Genomic DNA, 20,000 nt, shown 5'->3' with positions numbered 1-20,000 from the left:
GGTATGTGATGGTATATAATGCCATGTGGTCTCTTCAAAGATGTTCAGGGTATGTTAAAACATGTTCCAGCGATAAAGGACAAAGCTGCTTTGGGAAAAAAGAGAGAAACCAATGGTGGTAGCAACTGAGGACACAGATGTTGTGTTTATTGGGGCAATAGATTCACGGACAGCATGCAAAGGAAGCAGTAGTTAAAGATAAATAGTACCAATGGCTTTTAACAACATCATATAGTTAGCAAGTTGGACCCAGGACTGAAAACGAGGCTGATCAAATGGAGAAAGAGCAGAAGACTGTAAACCAAGTTGTTAAAGGAGGACCGTAAGCCAAGGTGTTAAAGACACAGGTGACACCACAAGCCCCAAGTGGGAATCTGAGCCCCAGGTACATGCGGATTAAAGATGTAGCGAAGGGGCAATCAATATTGATACTACCCTTTGTAACATCACCCCATGGGAAAGAATCTTTGCCGGATGTTCAGGCCTGAGAACTACTAGGGCTGGGAGAACTGTTTTGACAGCAAACAATACAAGCGAGCCTGAAAGAATTATACGTTCTGCAAACTGGAACACGGCAGTGGCGGCGGCAGCAGCACCACTGCCAGCCTGGGAAAAGCAGCCATTTAGAGGTTTTCAAGAGCCTGAAACATAACCCTTTTATATAGAACTTACTAAAAAGACACAGCTGGTTCAGCAGTTTATGCCTTAAAATAAGGAGCAATCCCTTGCAGAAGAGAATGAAGGGCACGAGATTAAAAAAAAAAAAATCCCAATGGCTTGATTAAAAAACAACAACATTCAGCTCAATGGTTTTTGTAACCAGTAGGAGATCAGGGAAGTGCTTGGTTCCCAAGGTGCTTAGGAACCATACGATGCAGGGGGAGAATTAGATACTCAAAAAGGAATTATGATGACAAGACCACAGTGCCATACAAAACTGGATGCCTCGTGTGAATTTGGAGAGCTGGAGAAGCAGGGTTTAGTGTGGCTAAACTAAGACATTTTATAACCCTTTCGCAGTTCTATTTGGGTTATATTGCAATAAAGGTGTAGCTAGCAGGACAGACAAGATACATATTAGGATGCATTTGACATGTTTAGCGAAGGCGTTCCTTTTAAATTCCTGCGACGCTGTTGCAGCCTTGCAGTTCAAACAAAAGTTTAGAAAGACCAGCAGAGACTCCAAGTAAAGTTCTACATAGATGAGTGTCATGATTTGATCTTCAGCACTTCCAGCTAAGGGATCTGGTATAGCAATACTAAAATGAGACTGCAGTTACATCTCTGAGTTCTTGGGGTTCCCAACCTTGTTGAGCCTAGGGGGATTTTTGGAATTAAAACTTTTAAATTTTTGTTTAGGTTCATTACAAGCTACATTTAACAAAAGGCCCCAAATAAAAGACAGACTAGCAAATCACAAAATGGTTTCAAGGGGAGAGGGCAGGATCAGCTGTTTGATTTGTATATGAGACCCTTTCATTTCAGGTTCCAGAGAAAGAGGAGGGTTTACTCCTTAGTCAGCTGGTACAGAGTGACTGAAGCTTTTTGTTTTATTCTGTTCCCTTCAAGATGCTTTGGATTTTATCCCCCAACACCCAAACAGTAAGCAGGCACCACATCAGTGGGTGTTCTGGTGCCCTTGGGCATCACATTCCTAGAAGCACTGGGTTCAAGACCTAGGGTTCATGGAACAGGGTAACTCACTGGTTTAACATAGAGGAACCCCATCTTTAGATCCATAGAACTTGTTTCATGAAGATATTCATTCTGCTTAAGTAGTTATAGACTGCATTCCTGTGAACTCTGCAGATGGTATCACAATGGGCTAACAAAAATGGTAACATCTCTGTGACGGTATGGGGGAAGGTGTGGGCCCCTTTAAGGGCCAGATGAGCACTAGGTGCATTGAGAGGGGATTTAAACAGCAGCGGGAAGCTGGCTCAGTCTGCTTCTTTCGCCACAATCTCCACAAATCATTACATCGTTAAATTGAAATATTATATTTAAAAATACAGTACATATAATGAAATCTGATATGCTCTACACTTTCCATGAAGATGGTGGGATGTCACAGCTGAATTATTCGCCTATTCCATGAAGGATTCGCTAGCAGCCTGCCAGCTATCTGTCCTGCTTGTTTCCTCTGATGACAGCCTTTTAAAAAACATGCTGGAACACAGCTAACCGCTCATTCTAGAGCATTGTGTGATTGATGCCACTGTAATAGACTGCCAATACTTGCCCTACAACAAATTAGAGAGAGAGGGATAGGAGACTAAGACTATAGGCAAAGGCTGCAGGTCAAAGGTCAGCTTCCTGAGAATGACAGAGAGTGCAGTGTTTCAAGCTGGAAGTGGCCTTGACACAAGGGATGGTGGTTGAAGAATGCCCTCTGTCCAGTATTAGTCACTGTCAAGGTAAAAGCAGCCCACAGTATGTCAATAAGCCATTTAAAAGGGAGTTCTTTTTCTGGATATTTGAAGAAGTTTCCAGAGGAAGTGACAGGCCCCACTGCAGACCAAGTCAATTCATTCTAGAGCTGCCAATCTGAAAAGCTCCAAAATGAGACCATGAGAAAATTATGCATTATGTGTGTTACCTTGGAATAGTAACTGACAGAATATGCCATTCCTTGTAGTGTAATAGTAAGACCTTCATTTTGCAGTTATGATATATCACCTAGAAGAAGAGAAGAGATTGGATTTATACCCTGCCCTTCCCTACCTGAAAGAATCTCAGAGCAGCTTACAATATCCTTTCCCTTCCCTTCCCTTCCCTTCCCTTCCCCACAACAGATACCCTGTGAGGTAGGTGGGGCTCAGAGAGCTCTCCAAGAACTGCTCTTGAGCAGAACAGCTCTGAAAGAGTTATGACTGACCCAAGGTCACTTCAGCAGTTGTATGTGGAAAAGTAAGGAATCAAACTCAGTTATTCCAGATAAGAGTCAGCTCTCTTAACCACTACCCCAAACTGGCTCTCCTGAAATGTATGAATATTACATTTTAATACCAATTAAAGAACTGTATCTTAAAATGAGAAACAAGTAAATACCCTTGTTGGACCTAAGCCCTGTTGATATCACCAGGATGACTTAATTGTTGCTGTTTAAAATCACACACTATCTTTCACAAGATGTATGTGCCACAAACTTGTTTGGGACTGGACCCTTTGTTCTGAAGTGCACCTGCAAGCATTTCACACAGAAACGATAAGTATACTTTGTTGGACACTCGTAATGACTAGGCAGCTTCCCAAGAGGCATTTGTAGAGAGGGTGTCTGACAAATGACAAGCTAAAATGTGTTGGGTTTCCAAACCTTCTGTTGTCTGAGAGGAGAGATTTAAAGAGCCATCTGTCTGCTTTGTCATGGCTCCTGAAGCAATGAGCCACTGGGTGAAGTCAGGAACCCTGAACAGGTAACTAAATGGGGAAATAAAGATGGAGTGGAGGACACCAGAGGCCAATCCTGACCCCACCACAGACTTCCACACATTTGTAGGTGCCTGCAAAAGTACATCTACATTAGTACAGTCTCTATGTGTATTCTGAACCCAGAGAGCAAGGCCAGTAAAAGCAATCCTGGTTGTATTTATTGATAATCCAAATTAATGTCACTAGGCCTTTAATCGCTGCTTAATTCAACAAATGCAGTAAAATCTTTTTAACACTTTCCTGTGAGTAAGCGCCACTGAATAGACATGAGTAGGATTCTCCTTAGGATGGTTCCTTTGTGGGGGGGGGGGGTGCTACTTGCCTTTGAGTATGAACAGCCTCATTCAAAAATGATTTTGCTTTCATAATAACAATAATACATCAGGCAATAATCTCCTGCTCTTTTTTGGCCCAAGTCTTAAACTAAGTGACTCCAGAGCATTGTCTTCCTGATTATTTAAAGTAGACCTTGCAATAAATGCACTGAGAATTACTTGGTGATCAATACAAATGTTTAGTGATTTCACTTCCCTTGAAGAAAGCCATTAATATTTTATTTGAAATTAATTTTGATTTATTTTTCAAGCTTTATTGCAAAGAGTGTCCTCTGAAGTATGATATAATAATGCTAAAGGGCTATGTAGAAGAAGGATTAGCCCACTGATTATTCAAGCACTTGTCAGGAATAGTTTCATGCTGCTGATGTATTTTTTAAGAACGTATGATTCACCTTGTGGTATTTGATTGATACTTCTGAAATGTTGCCCATACATGCTAGTTCAGAGACAGGTCGTGAACTTTGATGATGGTAGAGAATGAGATTAACTGTGACATTTTCTTTACTGTTAGTGTAGAGGTAAGTATATCAAGACCTAGAATATTAACGTTATTCAATTGTAGATGATAAAACATGCAGTAACATGGAAAGAAATGAACAAAATTTAAATTATTTGGGACTTTTAGGTACTTGGTTGGGACCAGTAGGAATTAGAGACCAATTTTGAACGAGGCTTGTTCCTGATGGAGAGCCCTTTTGCTCCTGGGGCTTCTCTCCATTTTTGCACAAGTTGCTCCGGAGCTGCGAGTTGGTGCGCCGCTATTCCTCAGCAAGCAAGATCCTCTGACAAGCGGTTTCCGCTTGTTGTGGAAAAGTGGCACGCCAACTCACCATTTCAGGGCAATTTGTGCAAAAATGGAGAGAAGCCCTGGGGGCAAAAGGGCTCTCTACCTGGAACAAGCCCTTGTGCGAAATTTGTCAGAGTGTTAATGCCCTGTGAGGCAAAAAACAATATATACACTTTTTTGCCATTAAATCGCAGCTGATTTACAGCGGACCCATGAGGTTTTCAATGCAAGGGACATTCAGAAGTGGTTTGGCCTGCCTCTGCATAGCAACCCTGATATTCCTTGGTGGTCCCCCATCCAAATACTGACCTGGGCTACCTCTGCTTAGCAGCTTTCAGGATCTGAGCAGAGCAAGCTAGTCTGGGCCATCCAGGTCAGGGCTGTGATGCAATACTCCTTAAAAAGTCTGAAACTCTTCCTCTGTTGTATTAGCCTATTAGGCATGATACAGAGTGCAGATTTAATGATGAAAAAAAATGTACTACATCAGTAGAAAACAATGCAGAGACAACAGGGTAATATGTGCAGCAGTCTGATTGTACATTCTCTGCATAGTGCTATATGCTAAAATCCTTTCCCCTTTATCAAGCACCTTCCTGAACAATTCTGTTACCATATAGCACTATTACATTTATTGAGAAGTCCTCCTGAAAAACTCTGACCGATTTTGCACTAGGCTTGTTCCAAGTGGAGAGCCCTTTTGCTCCCGGGGCTTCTCACCATTTTTGCACAAGTTGCTCTGGAGCTGCGAGTTGGTGCGCCACTATTCCACAGCAAGCCAGATCCTCTGACAAGTGGTTTCTGCTTGCTGCAGAAAAGCGGCTCCTCAGCAGCTTATGTAAAAATGGAGAGAAGCCCAAGGGGCAAATGGGCTCTCTACCCGGAACAAACCCTAGTGCGAAATTGGTCACAGTTTTGCAGTTTGTACAATGACAGGAATACATGGCCCCCTAAACTCCACTTCTTGTATGGAAAATGCTCCAATTCCTTGATCATTTTGGTAGCTTTTTTATTAACCCTTCCCAGTGCTACAGCTTCCTTTTTTGAGACACAGCAACAATAACTGTACAAAACATTCTAAAGGCAGCAGGCAGCAGGGGGTGGGGGATAACACTGTAGATCTATATGGTACTGGCCATTTTGTTTATAACTCCTTTCCTAGTAATTCCTAGCACCAAATTGCCATTTTCACCACTGTTGTATATGGAGTCAACATTTTCATCAAACTAACCTCTGCAACTGCAAGATCTTTTTTCTGTTCAGAACCTCCAGTACGTCCCTCAAAGTGCCAGCCATAGACTGTTCAGCAATTCCACCCCCACTCAACCCCCTCCTTGTCTCCTGCTGGTTGCCTACTTTATACTTGCCACAAACATTGCCATCATATTCATAACCAAGTTGATCAAAGAGTGATTCCACCCCCATTCTTCCAATTCTGAGACGAGCGGATTTCCAGTCTGCAAGAGATATGGTGGCTTTAAAACTGCGGAATGTTGGTTTAATTTAAAGGAATGTATATTTACAAATAATATTAATTAATAATAACAACATGCATTCTTTAGCAAAACAAATATAATTCTTTACTTTGTAAATGTACATAAAGTAAACTTCCTTGTATCACTTTATTTTATCATAATTGCTTTTCCCAGTCATGGGAAGGGGGACAGGGAACGATTATGAAATATGTGACTGATATTCCTGTTTGAATCCCTTTTCCCTGCCCCCCACCAAGGGACTTTCAGCAAATGTTGCCAGATATTTTTCAAACTACTTTTCACAGTCATGAGAATTCCATATTTTCAGCTTGAGAGCAAGGAAATACTGCAAGAGTGTACTAGTAGATATCAGGAAAACAGATGACAGCGCAATTTTGCACAGGCCTTTCCTTCTGCTCTCTCATTTTCAGACAGAATTTGGCCAAGTAAGAACACGGAACCCCAGAACTGGGTGACTGTGATTACTACATACATTTTTGCTGCTTTTTTCTTTTTTCTTTTAAATCGTTCTCTGTGAACTCCCAGCCCTGAAGCATTTGAAATAGGATAGGAAGCTTTGGTCTTGTCACAAACGCTGCTAGGACTTGTCCTGAGGAAGCCTTCATAATGGGGTCAGGTAGAGTTCAATGAACTACCAACCCAGCACTATTTCAGCAATGCGAAGGTGCTCCTTCCCCTGATCCCTCCCTCCTTTCTCTCCCTCTGCCTGTTATTAAACGGGTAGTTTTTACAACATCAATAAAGAACTTTCCTACCCAATTGCCTCAGACAAAAGCCTGAAAGCTCGGTTTTAAAACTATGAAAACTTTGTGTTAGGTTCACATTAGATTGTTTTGCTGTGTCAAATACTCACTTGAGTTCAAAAGTTCAGATGAACCATGAACTTTGTCATTTCACAGCAGGCAGATCTACAAATATAGCTCCAAAGTGGAAAGGGGGGGGGGAGAAGAGAGGGAACACTCCTCCAATATTTAGGGTGCGCTCGTTTTTTTCTGTACCTAAAACTATTTACTTAATTTAAAGATGATTTCACCAGATCAACACATGAAGGAAGGAAGCACAGGCCTTTAAAAAAGAAATCAAATACTTTCACAATGGTTTGAAATGATAGACAGATTTAAAACAACACACATTCAGTGTGGCCACATTCAATGGCTAGTCATTAATGCACAAACTAAACCCCAGCTAATCTTCTTAATAAATTGTGAAGTCTTGTATGCTTCACAGGCTCTGTGATGGCTTTTCCCTGTCTGGAACAGCGCAAGAGTATCCAAACAAATGGGTCATGACTCTCTGGGTATTTGTTTTTTAAAAATTGGAATCCATGTCCTCTTATGATACAGTCTCTTGAACCAAACATGTTATGCAAGGGCACTGACTGCTCTGACCAACAACAGGTTGAACAATAAAGGACCATTCGTGTTTTCATGGGGGGGGAGACACCCACCCACCATATAACTGCAAAAACAGCTAGTGAATTACGGCCCTTTTATTTTTAAAAATGCAAAACCAAATCTCTTGGCTCCTGGATTCTAATGGAACACCTCTTCCTTGCTTGGAACTGTAATTCCATAAAAACATAACTGGATACAGCTCTGGCTAGAGCTGTGTCATCAGCAGTTAAAGCATTTCTCACCCCACATGACAAGCTGCATGCTAGAGGTACTCTTTTGTATAAACAACACAGGGCAGTGTAGTGGGTAGAGCTAAGGTTGCCAGCTCTGTGTTGGAAAATACCTGGAGACTTTAGGGGTGGATCCAGGAGAGTGTGGGGTTTGGGGAGGGAAGAGACCTCAGCAGGATACAATGCCATAATGTCCACTCTCTAAGGCAGCCATTTTCTCCAGGAGAGATGATCTGAGTCACCTGGAGGTCAACTGTAACAGTGGGAGATGTCCAGGTGCCTCTTGGAGGTTTGGCAACAAAGAGAACATGGAATAGAAGATGGAGTCACCAAAAATAAATGTGAACACAATTCCTGACGACAAAATTATAACAGTCTTATCAAAATTCATTAAAGTTCTCATTAGAATTAATTAAAGTTCAAATGCAATATATAACAAGTCTAGGAACAATTTCTCTAGTCATGATGCAATGCAATAATGCTCATGCAAAAAAAAAAATCAATGTATTCCAATATGAAACGGACATCTCAGAACTGCCTCAATGGAGCAGGCTAGGTTATGAGTCCATTTCAAACACCTTCTTCCTGGAGGGGTTGAATGTCATCCACAATCTCTTAAATTCCAAGTTGCTTATAACTGTCAACATGCACAACAAGCACCAAATTCTTCCGAGAAATTCGGAGATAATGTCATAATTAATAGAGACTTGACGGTACTTTCTCAGCAGAAGTATATATATTTTGTATATATACAGTTGAATTCGTCCCCTAGGAAAAGCATGTGTTGACTGAAAATGTTGTAATTCAAGACTTTAGTCAAGCTTCTGTACAAGGGTATCCACAGGGGGTGGGAAGGGAGGACACTTGCCCCCCTCCCCCAGCTGGAAACCTAATTTTGGCATTTCTTCAGTTCATCAATTTACATTTAAACACAGACGCACACATACCCAGTCCAACTACACAGAAAGAAGCACTAACAGAGTGATCGCACACATACCCAGTCCAACTACACAGAAAGAAGCACTAACAGAGTGATCTCTGAGACCACTCTTTGTGAGAGAATAGAAGGCTCCAGCTTTGAGACCAGGACTTTCAGCACTTTTCATGAGAGCTCAGAAGACCAGCAGATAGCTTAGTCCTGTTCAAATGATGCTGCTGTTTCTGCAGTTTTCATAAAGCACCCTGTATGTACAACAATAATATAAACTGGGTGGGATATATATTTGCATTTAAACCCCCTACATTTTAAGTTCAATATCTCCTGCCGGCAAAAGTTCAACACCAAAGGCAAATTCTATGTAAAAGCTATGAAGTGCAAATTTAGGAGCATACCTTTAGCTTGGTTTGAATCATGTAATTCATTAAACAAATGAAAGTTGTATGTCTTTCCAGTGCCTGATCCTGTTATTGTTACAAGGAAAAATGAAAGCACTTTGTTACAGGTTAGTTCTGAAACTGCAATCACATACAATGAAGTCAATCACCTTCAGGGAGGGCTAAATATTATTCTTATTGCTTTCAGCACCACATTCACTCAGGTCAATAACCCATAGGTATCATTTAAAGACCTTGCTCCCCCTCTCTCAATTAATTTCTGCAGAAACCCATGCTTTTGTAGTTTTTAGTGGTAGAATTCCCAGAATTCAGTCTATCAGGCCCTTCTGTCACAGGATGTTTCATGTAACAAACCCAAAGCTATCTTTCCATTCCAGCACTCACTGACCTTTACAGACCAGCTCACAAGCTCCCTTTTGCTACATCTGTATTTCCCTCCAGCCCCTTCCCTCCTTTTACCAGCCCCTTTTCCCACCCCCTTCCTTTTTTCTATAGGTAACAGTGAGAAAATACTGGCTGTTGGGAAATGTAGTCCCATTACAACAATACCCCTTTAGACTATGCATTGGACAAGTGTTATGAACATACTAAACGCAGCTTTTGCTAAACTGTAAGAAAGTTCCCATCAGGGCTGAGGGAGGCCAGCTGCTCAGCCTTATACTTGCCCTCTTTGGTGCCTGAAGCACTGACAGAACCCTGCCTGAGGGAAGGACTCTGACCCGACCCCCCTGAGTCATCTTAATGTGAGAGATTTTTGGTGCTGTTTTACGGTGCTAGTATCCTTGTTTAGAGATACTTTTCTCATAAGCCACCTTGGGTCCTGCCTTGTGGAGGAATGCATTAAAAGCAGTTTTAAAATAACATGACATCTTAAAAAACTATTATTTGTTGGTTTATTTGTTTCCATTTATATCCCTCCCTCTTTGCTGAAGGGCAGGATATACCTCCTTCAACGTAGAATAACCTTTACTACCTAATAGTAAACAGTACTGTTTCCCCCCCTCTTCTTCAGTCTACTTGATTTATTTTGGCTTTGCAATATCAACTGGAAGCTATTCTCTGTTTTTTCAATTACTCACCATACAGACAGTTTAGGGGATCTCACTGTCTTTAAATAATTTAAAGTTCACTTTTTTGTCACCAAGTCACAACTGACTTACAGTGACCCTTTGGGATTTTGATGAAGAAGAAGAAAAAAGACTACAAAAACATTGAAACCAAAACTCACTTTGGCAACTGGAAGAAAAAACACTTGCATGGGGAATATGTTTTTGTAGTCTTTGGTTTTTGTAATCTTAAATAGGTCTGCCTTGTATACTTCAACTAGAAGTTTCCCTTTGCTTGTCTTGGTGGAAGTTTTTCTTCTTCAACAGTTCAACTCCTTCTTCAATGTTCAGTGCTAGTTGTTCTTCAACAGTTCAACTGTTTGCTTAACTTTCAGGAGACCTCTTTCACCTAATTTTCTTGGTAAGTAAAGCTGAGCAACATCACTACTTGGGTGTAGTCAGTGATACATTGCCATTATTTATTTTTATTTATTTATTTATTTATTTATTTATTTATCTGGGATTTATATCCCGTCCTTCCCACCGAGTGGCTCAGGGCGGCTTACAACATATGTAAAACTAACATAAAAATAAATTACACTTTAAAATTAACATTTCATATTAAATAATTAAAATCCAACATTTGTTATAAATATACATATCGTTAAAAATCAGACAGCGGTCGTGAAGCTACACTCTATTCAAATTCAAATACTGATTCGGTATACCGTCTTCAGCATTCCGGTGTTCCATATTCAATATTCAGTAGTCAGTATACAGGTATACAGGGATACAGGGCCGGTTAGTTGTGGGCCAGCCGGAAGAGGGTTGTCTTACAGGCCCTGCGGAATTGAGTAAGATCCCGCAGGGCCCTTACCTCCTCCGGCAGCTGGTTCCACCAAAATGGAGCCATTACAGAGAAGGCCCGGTCCCTTGTGGTCTTCAAGCGGGGTTCCTTTGGCCCTGGGACAACCAAAAGATTTTGAGATCCCGATTGCAGTGCTCTCTGGGGAATATGCGGGGAGAGACAGTCCCTCAGGTAGGCAGGTCCTAGACCATATAGGGCTTTAAAGATAATAACCAGCACCTTGTACCGAACTCGGTAGGATATTGGCAGCCAGTGCAGAGCCCGAAGTCCCGGCTGAATGTGCTCCCATCTTGGGAGCCCCAATAACAGCCGGACGGCGGCGTTCTGCACCAGCTGCAATCTCCGGGTTCGACACAGGGGCAGCCCCATGTAGAGGGCATTGCAGTAGTCCAATCTCGAGGTGACCGTAGCATGGATCACCGTTGCTAGATCGTCGCGTTCCAGGAAGGGAGCCAGCTGTCTTGCCCGCCTAAGGTGGAAAAATGCGGACTTGGCAGTGGCTGCTATCTGGGCCTCCATAGTTAAGGAAGGCTCCAGAAGTACCCCCAGGCTCCTGACCCTGTGCGCTGCCGTCAGCGGCGCACCGTCAAAAACCGGAAGGGGTATTTCCCCTCCCGGGCCATGAAGGCCCAAGCAAAGGACCTCTGTCTTCGCTGGGTTTAGCCTCAGCCCGCTCCGTTTGAGCCACCCAGCCACAGCCTGTAACGCCCGGTCCAGGTTTTGTGGGGCGGAGACCGTCCATCCGTCCATGAGCAGATAGAGCTGGGTGTCATCAGCATACTGGTGACAACCCAGCCCATACCTTCGGGCAATCTGGGCGAGGGGACGCATATAGATGTTAAATAACATCGGGGAGAGAACCGCACCCTGAGGCACCCTGCAGTCAAGCGTGTGCCTCTGGGGCAGCTCATCCCCAATCGCGACCCTCTGTCCCTGACCTTCAAGGAAAGAGGAAAGCCATTGCAAGGCCAACCCCTGGATCCCCGCGTCGGCGAGGCGGCGGGCAAGTAACCGATGGTCGACCGTATCGAACGCTGTTGATAGGTCCAACAACATCAGTACCGCCGAACCGCCCCAATCCACATGCCGTTGCAGGTCATCTACTAGGGCGACCAGCACCGTCTCCGTCCCATGGCCCGGGTGAAAGCCGGACTGAAGAGGATCAAGGACGGAAGCGTCATCCAGGAAGGTCTGTAGCTGCATCGCCACTGCCCTCTCGATAAGTTTGCCCAAATAGGGCAAATTCGAAACCGGCCGATAGTGAGCCAATTGGGCCGGATCTAGAGATGCTTTTTTTAAGAGGGGGCGGACCACCGCTTCTTTGAGCTGTGTTGGAAATTGCCCTTCCGCGAAGGATCTATTTATGATATCCCGTACAGGATATCTAAGCTCCCTCTTAGAACTGTCTTAGAACTGGAATGGCCTATGTGTTAATTGCCTTTACCATGTTGCCTCCATTTAATTTGGTTTGAAATATCATTTTTAACTCTTTAGTAATGCTCCTTGGTTGTATTTTTAAAAATTAGAGTATGTTTGATATTGTCAGCTTCCAGAATTGTTATAATAACATTATTTATAAATAAATGGTTATTATTCATAACCATAATCATAATCATGTTTCTACCCAACCCTAGGTTGGCATCCATATTTATTTATGTCTTACATTTCTACCCCATCTTTCGTCCTTCATGGAACTTGAGTCACTGTACAGAAAGTTCTCAGGAAGCCTGTCAGACAGATCCTGAGCAGAGACTCAGCAAAGTTGTTGTGCCTTATCACTCTTAATTACTCTAGTACCATACTAGCCTCTCTCATTTCATCCTCGCTATGACCATGTAAATTAGATTATGCTAAGAGATTTTAGATTGATTCTAAAATCCTAGATCAAGATGGGTAGCCATGTTAGCCTGTCTGTAGTAATAGAAAAGAGTAAGAGTCCAGTAGCACCTCAAAGAATAACAAAATTTGTGGTATGCTATGAGCTTCCATGAGTTTCTGCTCCTTTCTTTAGATACCTTTATCTGAAGAAGTGTGTGGTGATAAAAGCTCATAACCAATGTTCCCTCTAAGCTGCAGAGTCTTGTGAGTAAAAATTCTGCTTTGTGAGCCACTAGCATTAAAGTTGTGAGCTATTGGCATTAAAATTGTGAGCTACTGCATAAGTTAGTGTGCTCTGGGGTCATCCTTCCTAAGCTAAGACAAAAATGTGTGAGCTGGAGGCTAAAAATCTGTAAACTAGCTCACACAAACTCAGTTTAGAGGGAACAATGCTCATAATTTACCACAAATTTTGTCAGTCTTTAAGGTGCTACTGAACTCTTGCTCTTTTCTACTGTTCCAGAGAGAAGTCTTTTGTGCCTCCATGCTCCATTGCAGAATTTCTAAAATCCCAAGCAGAGTTACTGTAGTCTAAGTTTATTGAAATCAATGAGCTTGGACTGGAGTAACTCTGTTTAGGATTGTATCACCCAATGTGTTTTACAGCAAAAAGGAGATTTACACTTGAATCTCCCTTCTCCTAGCCTAACAATTAAGTACTATAATACATTGGCATTAGCCTTCAAATTATTTACAGTTCTTTCCTCATTTGCCCTTATAATCACCCTGTAAGGTATGCTGTTAGTATCCCATGTAATAGACGGAAAACTGACAATAGTAGCTTTCATAAGATCACCCCTTTGTGATTGAACTGGTTGCTGCCTTTTCTTTCCTGGCTGGGTACAATCTAGCAGCTGAAGTGGCAAATGATCTAAATTGTCCAGCACTCCTGCTGTACAAGGGCAAAGAAAAGATGTTAAGGTCTGAGGCTTTTGTAGCTGCACTGAATCACGTTTAAGCATAACTGTAAAACAAATCCTTTCAAAGCAGAGTGGGAACAACCTGGGTCATTAACATTCCATTTCAAGTATTAATTTCAACCATACGGGAAAAAATGTGAGCTCCAAACTTTAACCAAAACTTCCTAGACAGTTGGATCTAAATCCAGTGTTTTACCTTGTCATTACATTTTCTCATCGCAAGGGATAGCAACAAAATGTTCATAGAAACCCAGTATTATAGAGTGGTAGAGAAAATGCAAAAGTTGCACCCCTCCCCTTTTTTACAGAAAATACTCAGGAGAATTGTTTTTGTACTGTCATTCTTTAGGACTGTTAATTTGAAGATTTGTCATAACCTATATAGAAAGCAAAGAAAATCATTCTGCTCCCCAAAGACCTCAGGTCAACCATGGTTAAGGTGAATTCTGCCATTACATATGCACTGGCATTTGTGAGCTAACACCACATGGTTTATTTTCTCCTCAGCTCTGCTATTTAAATATGTCTCATGTGAATTATTTAACTTGGGGAATATCAAGTTTGGTTTTGTAGTTTTGTGCTTCCTGTATGGAAAATGTCATTAACGGTTGTTTAAATGTTACAGTATGGGTGATGAAAGTCATTTCTGAATTTCTCTTCACTTGAGATTCTAGTCTATTGCAAGACAAGCACAGGAATGCTGTGTGTGCTCACAATTCACACACACACACACAATGGATGTGCATATAGAAAAGTTAGGATTGTGTCCACTGATATCTATCAGCTCTACTCCTACATGTAGAACAAAGTTAATTCTGGAAAGTTTATATTCAGAACAGAATTAAACTTTGTTGATCTTAAAGGTGCTACTGGACTCAAACTTTGTTCTATTGCTTTGTTCTATTGCAGCTTTGTTCTATTACTGTTAAAACAGTAAATAATACAACAATTATATTAATAAGAACAAATAAAAGCATGACCAATAGAAACAACCATTAAGAGCAGGGTCTAAAAATGATGTTGTTAATATAGTCTATAGACTAGGATCAATAAGACAGTTAAGAATTATGGAACCCCAGGACACCACCAAGGAAAACTGGGGTTGCTTTGCTGAAGAAGGAAGTGGCCAACCACCTCTACTCATCTCTTGCAAGGAACGAATGCCCCACAGAAGGGGTTGCCATGAATTGGTTGTTACTCAACAGCACCTTTTCCTTCTTATTTGAAGGACCAGTACTAGTGGCCAACAACTAGATATCCCACTGCCCCAAGATTTCATATGTCCAGCCCAATATCTCAGTTGTATTACCACTCCTTTTAAACATAGAGTTCTGAATGTCTAAGTGGATCCACGGAAGGCTCAAAAATCCTGAGAGGATTATCTTAAACACTTTAAAGGCTTAAATAGCTTAACGACTGTCAAAATATATGAACAGAAATTTCTAATTCTGTTAAGCCAACCATATTCTTAAATTTAAGCCCCTATTTTTTAAAATTACATTTCTTTAAACTGCCTGCACAATATCATATTTTGACATGCTGCAATGTTTCTTAGAAAGCTAATTTAAGGCTAATTTAAGGCTCGGGCATGCCAAGAATCAGAAAAAGTACTACTAGAGAAATCATGCATACTCTGTCTACTATCTCCCTGTTGTGGCTTTGTGACTCACTTCCCCTCTAATTAGGATGATAATATATATAATACTATTGATTTCTTGAGTCTAAGTCCTGGGATTACTTGCTGCCCCTCCTCCCTTCCCCTCTGCCTTACATATCCACATATTCTGGGGTGGTCAGCTGCCCAGAGCTCCACACTGTGAGGGGCCCTGATCACTCACAGCTCCACCCCCAAAAGAGGGAAAGAACAAAGAGGAGCTGGCTTCCGCCACCACTTAATGCTTGTCCCATCTCAGGCTTCAACAGGAGGCTGGTGATGGCAGCTGCTTGTGCCCCCCTCCCGAGTCATCCCCTCCAGGTCTCAGGTAGCTGGCTTCTGGTGGTAGCAGTGGCTCCTGCTCACCTCTCACAGGGCAAAAGTCAATCTTTACTTGGCATCATAGGGTGGCAGTGCTTCTGGGGTCCCATCCTAGACCTTTGCCTAGGGTCCTAGAATCACTGCCACTGCATGTACCCACACAAATGGTCTCTTCTACTCTTCCCTGTTAACGTCAGCCATAGATTTACATTGGCTCTGGCCTTAATTAATTTATTTTAAACATTTATGATGATGATATTGATGATATTGAACCCCGCCCTCCACTCTGAATCTCATAGTCTCAGAGCGGTCACAATCTCCTTTATCTTCCTCCCCCCACAACAGACACCCAGTGAGGTGGGTGGGGCTGAGAGGGCTCTCCCAGAAGCTGCCCTTTCAAGGACAACTCTTGTGAGAGCTATGGCTGACCCAAGGCCATTCCAGCGGGTGCAAGTGGAGGAAATCAAACCCAGTTCTCCCAGATAAGAGTCTGTGCACTTAACCACTACACCAAACTGACCTCCTATTATTAGCAGCCTATCTTCCTTATTGTGCTCAAGGCAGTTTATCATATAAGCTGCCTTGAGCACTATATAACCAGGAAAGGTTTAATACTATTATCCAGGGTTCTCTTATATCCAGAATTTGCTAACTTAAGAGGATGATGAAGGACAGACCTTAAGCAACAGACTATTTTGTAAAAATCACCTTCAGTTGCATCCTATGAGCTGTCCGCTTGCTTAAGGGAGAAGTGAACAGTTTTACCGCTTTCCCCCTCATTATTGCAGCCCTGATGCTGTGGATTCCTTTTTCATGAGGGTCCCCTGACTCTCAACAGGGATTTGGGAGGGCTGCAGGAGACTGCTTGCTGCTGGGAGAAGCATAAGGAGGAGAAAGAGTAACCTTTCTAAGTAAAAAGGTCATTGCATCCAAAACATTGAAGTAAAAATTCTTACACACGCACAATCCTTCTTCATAATACAAATCCTAGCCTTACTTTTTGATAAAGTATTTTTTTTGGTATACTATTATTGACTGGAATGGCAATGCATTGGCTTTAGAGTAGAGCAGCATAGTAGTATGCTAAATCCCATGTGCCTTTTTAAAATGAAAATGGTGCACTGAATTTGTTTAAGAGAACATTCTAACCCTGGCCCAAGTATGCCATAACCTCTTACTTAACACCTGAAAAAGTGCTCTTTAGGACATGAAATATGACTTTCTGCATTTTGAATGCTAATTGGCCCTGTAAAAGGAAGCACCTTGCTGGCACTCTATTTCTTCTCCTAGGATACCAATATTGCTAACTTGAAATTCCTTTTTCAGTCTGTTATGACATGAATGCAGCACAAATGGCTATTTTTTTCTTCTCCTATTTTTTTTTAAAACTGGCACACATTCTCAAACAAGTAGCAAAGTATTTAAGATAAATATCTACCACCGTAGACAGCTGCCAGAAGAGAAGCAAAAATAAACTGGTGAAAGGAAACTGTCCAGTTCATTGAGAGGGCAGCTAGGATATAGTGCAGCAAGCCCATGACATTTCTGGAAACACATGCTGAAAGAGTTCCCCCGGCTGGCCCGCTACAAATCTCCCAGTAATTCATTAAGGGAAAACGCTCCTTGCAACATTTCACTCCTGTTTTAACACTCTTTGTCTTTACCTTCCATACTCCAAGGGTTCATTCCTATGTCAAGTGAGCCTCAGAGAACTGGGCTTCTTTCACTCTTGATAGAGAAGCTCTCTGTTTGGCTCAAGGAGAAGATTAAATGAATATATTTTTTTTAAAAAAACTGTAGTAGTTTAACTGTCTGTGGAATTTGCCAAAATTTGAGGTCCAAAGAAAGAGATGAACATTTTCTGATCCAGCAAATAACGTAGACTAAAACAGCACAAGTATTGGGCAGAGGGATGTAAATATAGCTCTCACTGGTTGCAAGGAAGGATGGAGTGGAGGGCTTCAGAAGGATACAATTGGCTTCAGGAGATGCCTGTGAATTACATTAAGAGAAAATAGAAAAAGATGGATCCATTTTACAATTTCAAAATAAAAGCTTGTGGATGAAGTTGTAAAGCACGTAGTTTACTTACACAAATGGGTTTTTTTACTTAACTCACATGTTCATGAGGAATCCTAGTAAAGAACTGAACTAAGTTCATTGGGATTTTCTTCCACAAATTCTTGCCAAAAGAAAAGTTAAGTCCTGGAGGGACTCAGAATGTCTCTGCTCAGGTGGCTGTCTACCAGAGGGAAAGAAGTGAAGAAGTTAGCAGTGACTCATGAAAGCTCATACCCTGACACAAAGTTTGTTAATCTTTAAAGTGCTACTGGACTCTTGCTCTTTTTGACTGTACCAGAGGAAAGTCTTTTGTACCTCAGTTGCAAAATTCTCTCCTTAAATATATTCAGTTGGTGACTTCTTGTTTGTCTCTTGGGTGCCAGGCAAAATCTGCCCTGTCTCCAATGACACCAGTTGGCTTTCCTTATTATCAGTTGATCTTTTAAGCCACTGTTTAGTTTATTATTTTACATTTTGTTTCTCAGGTTTCTAATAACAGTTTAGCTTCCCCACTTTCCTTGCAGTTCATTTTCTTATGTTGGCTCATTGTGGTTGCTAACTTGGATTTTGTAACACCACCCTGATAGCCAAAGATGATGTAACTCAGGGCTGTCAAACTCCCAGTCCACCAGCCATATCTGGCCCGCCCAGGGCTTTGATCAGGCCCATGGCAATTTTCTTCTCCTCCTCCCCCTCCTGTTCTCACCCTTTGAAGCTCCGATGCTACCAATGACATTCCCAACTCCTTCTGTTTTGTCTTTGCCTGCTTCAGCTGGAAGTTCTTCTGGACTTGCAAAGCTTCAAAGAAAATGCAGAATAGATTTTCCATTAAGTTCTCTGCACCCAGACTGGTCTATCTGGTCCTAGAGACCTTAATGGAAAATCCATTCCATGTTTTCCTTGCAACTTTGTCTGTGCTGCAATGTATTTCAATTGAGAGGAGTTAAAGCAGTTTTACTTTTGCACCGTTTATGGCTTGTTGAAGCTCATTTTCATATATATATATATGAACTGGACTTTATCTTAAATGCTAAACAATATGTGCTACAAGGTCATATACATATGAGCCCCATGGTATAGAGTGGTAACACTGCAGTCCAAGCTCCCTGCTCACAACCTGAGTTTGATCCCGGTAGAAGCTGGGTTCAGGTAGCCAGCTCAAGGTTGACTCAGCCTTCCATCCTTCCAAGGTCAGTAAAATGAATACCCAGCTTGCTGGGGGTAAAGTGTAGAAGATTGGGGAAGGCAATTTGGGTCAGATGTTGACTCTTAAGAATATTGTCATTTTTATTTTCAGTTACAACATGTAGCCCTATTCATTTTTAAATTCTCTTCTTTTCTGATGAAATTGTGTTTATGTTTATGGATGTTCAACTAAGATCTGCGAGATCCCAGTTCAGATCTCCACTCTGCCATGTAATCTGACATGGTAATTGGATGGAAAATCTACAAGTAATGCACTCCAGCCATGAAAGCCTTCAACAACATAAAGGGTTGATGCTTTGAGCCAGCTTATCTCTGCTGAATGGGCCTGAGAACTGGTGCCTAGTGAGTACTCCAACTTAGGAATCCACAGCCAAAGGGGGATACTACACTGAAGAGTCCTTGCCAGTCTGAGTACACTCGGAGCAGGGAGGGGGGGAAGAAGCTTGCAATACCCAACCATTTAATGTTTTCCTAGACTCAGAGCATTTTATATTTTTAGTGTCTGCTGTGATCCTTGTGCTTTTTCTTGATATTTTATTTTAAAAATTGCATTGCTAAATCCCACTATTCCCCCCATGTTCCCATTTTAAATAAAATATCAAAAGTGTTAAAAAATAATATCTTTAATTGTGTTTATCTGTATTCTTTATAATCTCCACTACCTGGCATTACATTTTATGACACACATGGCTTGGCCCCACAAAGTTCCATTTGTATCATATCTGGCCCTTGTAACAAATGAGTTCAACACCCCTGACTACTTTTAAAAGAAAAATTAAAAATCATCTCTGTCTTAAGCAGCAGTATGAAAATTCCTTTTGTAAAAAAATGCCCCATAGTTCTGATGTATATACTGGAGTCCTGCCACAGAAAAGCTGGCATTAATGTCACTGAAGAGAAGCTGACATTGTATGGGCTGAAAGGAATAGAGACCCTTCTTATGCAAGCGATAAATGAGGGAGTGTGACTGGTCCAGGATCTCCCAGCATGCTTCTGTGGCAGAGTGGAGATCTGAACTGGGATCTCCCAGATCT

Source organism: Heteronotia binoei, chromosome 6, assembly GCF_032191835.1.
Source record: "Heteronotia binoei isolate CCM8104 ecotype False Entrance Well chromosome 6, APGP_CSIRO_Hbin_v1, whole genome shotgun sequence".
Classification (NCBI taxonomy): domain Eukaryota; kingdom Metazoa; phylum Chordata; class Lepidosauria; order Squamata; family Gekkonidae; genus Heteronotia; species Heteronotia binoei.
Note: the sequence above shows the minus strand (reverse complement) of the source record.